General features: G+C 31.9%; 1 protein-coding gene and 2 long non-coding RNA genes across 3 annotated transcripts in view; 1 reads left to right on the top strand and 2 right to left on the bottom strand.

The window, feature by feature from the left end:
- LOC108753682 overlaps nt 1-4,847 on the bottom strand; it is an 8,227-nt gene extending 3,380 nt beyond the window's left edge. The window contains exon 1 of the long non-coding RNA XR_001939659.1: nt 4,699-4,847. This is a non-coding gene — a long non-coding RNA (uncharacterized LOC108753682). The remainder of the gene's footprint in view (nt 1-4,698) is intronic.
- The window catches only part of LOC108751380 (neurogenic locus Notch protein), a gene marked incomplete at its 3' end in the record, with an annotated part of 297,572 nt that overhangs the window by 269,286 nt on the left and 19,597 nt on the right, over nt 1-8,689 (bottom strand). The window lies entirely within an intron of this gene.
- LOC108753640 lies at nt 4,935-6,488 on the top strand. Its single transcript, XR_001939648.1, has 3 exons — nt 4,935-5,074; nt 6,170-6,231; nt 6,293-6,488. It is a non-coding gene; the product is annotated as an uncharacterized LOC108753640 (long non-coding RNA).

Below are 8,689 nucleotides of genomic sequence, written 5' to 3'. Positions count from 1 at the left end.
GCATGTACATATATATATATATATATATATATATATATTTCACATTAAATTATTAGCATTAAAGATCCAGCTTCAATCATTAAAGGCATTTAACTTCTAGTATTGATTGTGTTCTCACATGTCCAAAACAAGATTCTTATTGTTTCAATAAAAATAAATTGATGATAACCTTTCTTAAAGTCATTATAAGTGTATAATAATATAAATCATGGGAATTTTTGTAAACTATTATACAATTATCTCCGCTTTTAAACGTAGATTACTAAAGAATCTCCGACGACAGTCTCCGCGAAAACTCGTGTATCACGCTTAGGAATTTTCTATTATAAGAATGGAGGAACGAGCAGAGAAGCATTATAAAAGGCGATCGTCGTAATTTAAACATCATAAATTCAAAGGTCGTTTAGTGAGAACAAATGGAAAATTGAACGTGAAATAAAACAGATGGAATTTTGTCTGTAACCAGTCGCTACGGCTATAAATCCCATTATTTGTTGGATTTAGGGGGAAAAAAAAAGAGACAAAACGCGAGATAAATAACAGAACTTCAACGGTACATTGATTTGCAAATCGTTAGTCATTACGGGGTTAGTCTCCTAATGAACGCACGGTAACCTGTGGTGCGCTTACAACGTGGCTTACAAGCATCCGCGATTACGAATCGGTGGAGCGTTAAAAGTATCTTCAGAGTTCTTCACTTTAGAACGAAGGTACAGTTACGCGAGGTCCGCGTATATGCGCGATGTGTTTGCTGCGCCAGGTGCATTTATCCTAGCAATTATAAAGAGGAGGCGCGGCGATTTCAAGCCTGTCGATGGGAACAATTTATGCCCTCAGAGTCGAAAAAGAAAATTTATATATAAACACACATAAAAATACTCAAACTATCTCGAAAGACACATATATATATATATATATATTGCGTACAAAAAATTCTAATTAGAAAAGTATGAAATATGTGAAAATTTATACCAACTGATATAATGATTTTGTAAATTTTTTGTTAATAATATATCTAATACTGTAGTATAGCAAATTAGCAAAAATGTGAAAAAAATGCAGATAGATAAATGAAAATTACGAAAATATATATTAATCGAATAAATATTACACATATAATATATTAAACATGTATCATTATTTGTTCGATCATCTGACACTAGCCTTACTTAAATGACTATAAACATCACAATTATGTTTGGTACCTTTACTGTAATCGCATGATTCTCACGCTTCCTCGCTCTAGTCGTAACAATTACGCGATATTAGGGTTGATCATTGCGTTACCACGATTTTTGCCGTTCCATCGAGCAGGGAAATAATGGACGAGCACAGAGAGACGGGCCGGCGTGGCATTTCGCGTGCCAAACATAAAAAGTGACCCAGCTTTTGAAACTGTGAGAGTGACGCACAAAATTCCGCTCACGTTCGAAAGTGACGTGAGTTGCTCATGAAGGGAACGACGAAGACGACAACGACACGAGCTACTACGTCGTGTATTTCATTTATGTAACGATATAACGGCGTGCTATTATTGCAAGCGTAATCTGAGTTCGTGTTAAAAACTTCACAATGGCGTATTAAAGAGAGTTCACGAAAGATAGAACGTTCACTAGCATGTTGAAAAAAAAAAAAGGTTTACCGTAATATATTTTATAGAGTAGTATACTTCAATTTATACATGCCTTCTTGTTCTTGGCGTTACATAAAGGAGAGCATAATGAAACCTTTTTGTCGTGCTATGTTTTGTCGAGCGAAACGTTACGCTCGTAAATTATAATTAAAAAACTGTCTTAAACCAGATATGTGTAGATATTAAATGGATCAATGCAAAACATCGGATACTGAAACTAATTAATGATTTATGACATTAATGGTAAATTGGTATTAAAAGATAAAAATAGATCGCCATAAAAGACTAAATAAAAGCTGTCATACGTGAAGTAAATTATTTACAATTTATATTATACAATTTTTGTTGTTCAATACAAAGTTACAAAGTTACCAATATGAATAAAATATTTCACGCACATAAAATGTTGAATAGTGGACACTTATTTAAAAAATTATCAAATTATAAGTGCACTAAAATAATATAAAATGAATATATTAAAATAAAAACAGATTGTTATAACAACTTTCATGTAATTATTATAAAAACTATTATACGTCGAATAAATTCGTGATCTACATTTGATGAATGCATATCCAACTCATATTTTGCATCATATGAATTTTTTTGCAGTACTATTATTTAAATATTATAAATTATAAATAAAATTTAAATTTAATAAATTTTACGTACATATATAAATCGCTGATAATTTTATTTCAACTTTTTACTTAATCTTTAACAAAAATTTATCTCGAATGATGTATTCCAATCATGGTAACATTATAATTCAGATTAAATACAATGACTCAATAAATCAATTAATAAAAACTCCTTTATTTAAGAATAAATCATAAAAAAAATATATATCAATGGACATTAGAAGTCAGCGCTGGAAATCGATTGCGCAAAACTTATAGTAACAAAGCAAAAAGCTTTTAGTAATAGCCGTTTCTGCTGTTTTGAGCCATTTTCAGCTCGAAATTAATAAAACAATGACTTAAGGGGTTAGACTGGAGTAAAATTTGTTTTGCTTTAAAAAGTAGTTTGAAACTTGTAAAATATGGAACGAAAGGTCTTGAGTATAAATTCGAGTTAGTTTCTGAATTACAAAGCCTACAAAATTTGCACTGTGTGATATAAAAATGATGTTGTAGGACTTTAAATGAGTTTTTCTTGAAACCTTGTTTTTCAAAACGGTTTCTCATGGATGTACTCATCCTGATTGATTTGAATTTTGGTTTTTTATTATCCTTATAGTATTCTCTAAGCATTGACCGAGGATTTTTACAATATCATTATTATTTTACAAGATACTAATAAATTAATTAACAATATTTGTGCCAGAAGTCAAACTAAAAGTTAACAAAATTTTTTTTCAGTCAAATTTTTTAATAAATTTTAAATAAACTCGGTCAATGCTTAGGGAATACAATACACTTCAGTAATATTTTTTTTGTTTTTGTTTCATACGATCCAATATGGCGGAATCATCGACACTGATGCGAAAAAAAATTGATCTTTCATAACATTTTAATAAATGGTGTTAAGATTGTTATTTTTCTTTTCATTTTCGATATTTTATACCTTCAATGTGTACTTGAATAAGGTATTAAAACATAAAACATAACATCTTTTTTATTTCTTTGGCTTCCAATCCACGCTTAAAAATTATCTATTTTTACGGCTGGTTACACCGGTCAAACCTAATGTCGTGGAAAAGCACTCATACATTACAGCTGCGATTCAATGATCAATCTCCATCATCAACTAATCATGGTAAGTTTTTGAATTATTTAAAATTCTGCATTTATAATTAATCTTCTTCCTGAGTCCTTTTCTAATATCTTTAAAAAAAAAAGAAAAACAAAAAACCAACCGGAAACCTTCACATCCGGCAGAATTTCTTGGTAATCCTGAAGCCGAGGCTCATAAAAGGTCCGTGGACAAACAGCGGTCTAGGCATAGCGTCAAATATTGTCACACCTTATCTCACACGTGCGTCTTTTACTTGCGATTATCGCATCAAGAAAGAGTATCGGCTATTTAATGGAAAGCAAATAGAGACACACGAAATCTCGCGTCACTTTCAAATAAATGCGAGAAGGCCGGGAACTGCAACTTATACCAGTACATGCCAAGAACAGAAAAGCAGTTTGTCTCCATAACAGCCGCTATACATTACGCATTTTCGTTAAATTGCCGATACTAAAAATAATCTCGTCACTGTTATCCCGCGCGCATATATTTTTTATAATACAGACGTATTTATATAGACGTATTTATAATTCATAACTAAAATATATTCTGTAACAGATCTAATATAATAAATATTTTATAAGAAAGTTTTATAGTAGGATATACAAGTAAAGAATATAGAAATAAAAATTACGATATGAATAACTAATAGATTTCACAAAAGCAGTTTCATGTTTCATTCTGTACTAACAATCAGTGAATACAGTGTATCTGATGCTGCAATTTTCAACAATGTATATTACACGTATCGTGCCTCGTCGTTGAAGAGAAAGTTCATACCTTGCGGCAGTTAAGTAACTCGCTATAGAGCTAATCCTCAAGGAAGATCGAAGCGAGAGAGCTTTGATTTACGGCAGATAATTAATAAAGAGGGCAGCGCGAGATTGAATATCTCATGGATCTAAATCAATGCGCGGTCGCATCGCAATATTAATTCGACTAACAGAAAAAATTTTTAGAGTAAAATTTCCTATTTATTTTCCACATAAATATGCAATAAAATGTTATCGCAAAATAATTGAGTTATTCATTTTTCATAGAATAAACTTATTCATTTTTGTTAATAAGGTTATTATAAAAAAATTCGATAAATGTTACCATTTATTGATTCTAAGTAAAGAATTAATTAATTTCTCTCTCTCTCTCTTTTTTGTTATCGTAAGTAATTGAGACACTTCAAGAGAGCTAATAATATTTTACAATGCGACGTTGCGTGTAATCATCTGAGATAGATGTAATAAATAAAATTCATTTAACGAGTCCATTAATACTTTCTCCGACATATTGAAAAGGTTAAGACCCCCGCAAACTCAGAGAAACTAACTTACGTTCAGATATCAGAAGGAAGTCGGTTAGAATACTCGTAGAATACGTTACGCTGCGAAAGAAGAAGATTACGACACATTGTTTTGCTCAAACAGACATATAGACTTGTTCAAATCTTATTTAGCGCGATTAAATTAATATGCCATGCGTATGAAGTTATACCGTTCAACGTGATCGTTCATTGTTCCATAACTCGAAATTCGGCGATTCTATGCCTATTATCCGCGCATATAATTACACACCTCGCACATCATGAATCGAACAACGTCGAATATAAATTTCAATCGGCCATAATCGGCTCGTCGTTTTCTGAATGAAGTTCCATCGACGTGACTGCGCATCTCCCGACCTCGCCAGGAGCAAACTCGCGAGAGAGAAGTGAATTATGTCATAAGATCATTTTCCACGCATCATTCCGTCAATTCTTATTCACCGCATACGATTTCCATCATTTCTTACACACTCTGCATCAAATAGCGGATACGTCCCTATTATCCCAACGTTGCGCAAATAAATTTCCGTCAAGGCAAAATTAACTTTAGATTTCCGAACAAATGTGTATACACAAGTCACTTTACATATACACATAGAGGGAAGTCATATACTGACATAGATCTTCTAAAGAGACACAACCCCTTTGTTTCTCGGAAACTAAACATTCCATTTTATTAATACTAATAAAAGTATGACCTGTTTATAGATGATTAAAAAAGTAAAAATTCAATTTATATATTTATGGCGTGTTTATACACATCAGCTAAAATATTCTATGCAAATGCGAAAATAAAATTCTTACGATTTTCTTTTAAAAATTGCCTCCTTGCCTTTTTGCAAATCCTAATATTTTTAGAATTAGAAAATAAGATAAAGCCTTTTTCCAAGATGTTTTATACCATATTATTATATAAAATATCATAATATTGAAAAATATGATACTTTTTTCTTGATATTTTTTTCCATGACATATGTATATGTTGGCAGTATATGATGTATTATGTGGTATTCATATATATAACTAATGTTAATGGAATAAACAAAATTTATTTCAACTATTTTTTTGTGTAAAATGACCTTCCGAAGGACTTGGAGCAAAAACTAAGCCATTTGGAAGTTTGTGCACAGGACTTCATCAGTTTGATACGAGTTACAAAATATTAAAATTTGCAACAATTTGACCGAAACCGATTTCTCATAAGATTTGTGCAAGATTCTTTAACCATTTTAGTATAAATAACGACATATTGAGAAGCAGTGGCGAGTTAAATTATGTTAAATTTTTGATATCATATACAATGTATAGATTTAACTCTAGCTCTATATATGTATTTTGTTTTTGAACTTTTCTTTTTCTTTGAACTTATACATATATCTCGAGGCTTCTTAATTCTATCGATTTTCACACATTACAGACTTATTCCTTAATCAATTGTCCATCGATTAAAAAAATTAACTGAAATATGACTATTTTTACAGAAAGTTGGAGTAACAAATATGGATGGGGTACCCGAGTGTGTATATCAAGAGTGGAAAAAAAAGTGTGTATAACTAGGATTAACAGTAGATTTATCAGAAAATCTTATATACATTAATTTATAGATATTTTGTACGGATGACTCCTATAAAAGAAAAAGAACAAGAATATGTAAAATTACTGCCAATTGTGTCAGTTTTGAGGCCCATTTTGTCAGATTTCATCCGCAGACCCTCATTTGTTTATCTTGCCAAAAAAAATTAATCATTGCAAAATTGCAAACAGTACTATAAAACTACTTTTATATCATCTGACATGATAGACAGCACTTTCTAATTTGTATTTGTGTTTCTAAGCTCTTATTTTTAGTTTTAGTTTGAGAAATATTATCCAAAACAATGTATCGACAACACTCCTCTATACGTATAGCATTCTGAGGATGAAATTTTAGAAAAATGAGCGAAACATTTAATTTCTCGACATGTGATGATGAGCCTTTCATTAAACATAAGAGCAACACGATTTTTGCAATGGATCTGTGCAAAATTGCAAATCATCATCGCGGTTGATCGTGAATAGCTCGAAAAAGTCCAAGCCGGGAGACTGAGCCCTTCTAGGTCGGTATAAGATCTCAACCTAGGGCCCATTATACTTGGTGTATCCCCTCAGTATGTTCTTGTGCCTGACGATAATAAAGTCGACGCCGGTCCGGACATGCCGGTCGCGGCGCACGTTATGAATAAGTACGCATGACGTAGCGACGTGGTGTGCAGGAACGTATCTATATTCATGCACGGATATTGCCGCAGGGCTCGGCCGAACAATACGCGAGGGAATACCGTATGTAAGAGGCGGCTTGCTGACCCTCCTCCGGTATATACATATACGAAGCATAAGGTTCCCGCAAACGTAGCCATTATGCAAAAGAACCGAGTGTGCAAGTTAATTAGTTTATGCCAGCGAGGCCCTAAGAAACTGTAGCGATAATCGACACGCAAATATAGCAGTCGTGTATCGGCACTAACAGAGACGAAGCTCTCACATTGCGCACCAAAAACCTCAACCGACTCAACGCGTGATTACTTTCTGACAAGCCAATCACGTGTAACTGTTACCATTATTATACAAGACGATTCGTTTAATATAACAATGTTTTTTTCTTATGTAGTAATATTTAGAATGAAGTTTCTTGCTTAACGACGGAATATTTTTAATGTACAAACTTGGATTTTTAATATAATTATATAAAATTTTTAATAAATTCATTTTATTAATAATTAACGTAAATTAGAATTTTTTATATAAATCAAAATGCCTCTCTTTATCAATATAAACATCTTTCTATACAGGGTGTCAGTTAAGTATGTTGCCATACTCAACAGAGCGATTCTTTGGTTTATTTCAAGTAAAAAAGTCCATGTGTGCTAAATGCCTTATTTTCCGAAATACAGTTCGCAAATGTTTGACGAAACGGTAAATTGCGTTGGAGATATCTTCCTGCATAAATATGCCTTGCTTCACGTGAGTTATCATTCGCACAACCGTAGACAAAGTCGAAGCCTCCTAGATCACCAGACTTAAATCCTTTGAATTATTTCCTTTAGGGGCACTTGAAATCATCGGTTTATATCATCCCAATTGAGAACGAGAATGATTTGAGGAATCGAATAGTTGCTTCATGCGAGGCAATACGTAACACACCTGGTATCTTTGAGCGTGTACACGTCAATCTTTGAGAAGAAGGCTCGATGGATGTATCATGGACATTTTCAACAATTCTAATTAAAAAAAATTTTTTTGTTACTGGCTACATTTATTAGTTGATTTGTGTATTTAGTTGTAATTTTTAACGTATTTAATTTTATTGTACTGAAGAGGATCAAATCTTGACCGAAACGTCTACTTATTGTTATGAAATTGTTTTTAAATAATATATAACTTATTTACATCCTTAGTTGTGGCTGTATGCTCTTTATTATTTAACCTTTGTAAATTTCTTAGCCACTTTCTAACAATTTAAAATTAAAATTATTTTATTCCATCGGAAGAACTAAAGCCTGTTTTCTGTTTTTCACTAGTTTTCTAACTAGCTCGAGCTATTTCTTTCAAATAAACAGCTTATTACTACACGTTTAAATTTTTTTCTTTCGGAAACTAAGCCGTTTAGGACACACGTTTGTATGGGCTTTTTTACTTGAGATAAACCAAAGTATCGCTCTGTTGAGCACATACTTAACTAACACCCTGTATGTGTATATTATGAAAAATATATATATTATAATATATTATAAAAAAATTATATATAATAATATATAAAATTATATATCGCACAAGGAGAAGTACAGTTGTATATTATAATACGTTGCACATATCTATCTTCATATATTCAAATAGCTTACGTGTAGTTTAATTAATTCTAACTGTTGTAGGTATACGCAACTGGATTTAGGTATTCATAAGGTGTGAGAAATCGAAGAAACTGATTGATTATGTAGATTGTAACATAAAGCGCTAACAAGAAA

This window comes from Trachymyrmex septentrionalis, unplaced genomic scaffold (assembly GCF_001594115.1).
Source record: "Trachymyrmex septentrionalis isolate Tsep2-gDNA-1 unplaced genomic scaffold, Tsep1.0 scaffold1, whole genome shotgun sequence".
Classification (NCBI taxonomy): Eukaryota; Metazoa; Arthropoda; class Insecta; order Hymenoptera; family Formicidae; genus Trachymyrmex; species Trachymyrmex septentrionalis.
This window is presented reverse-complemented; position numbering and strand designations above follow the sequence as displayed.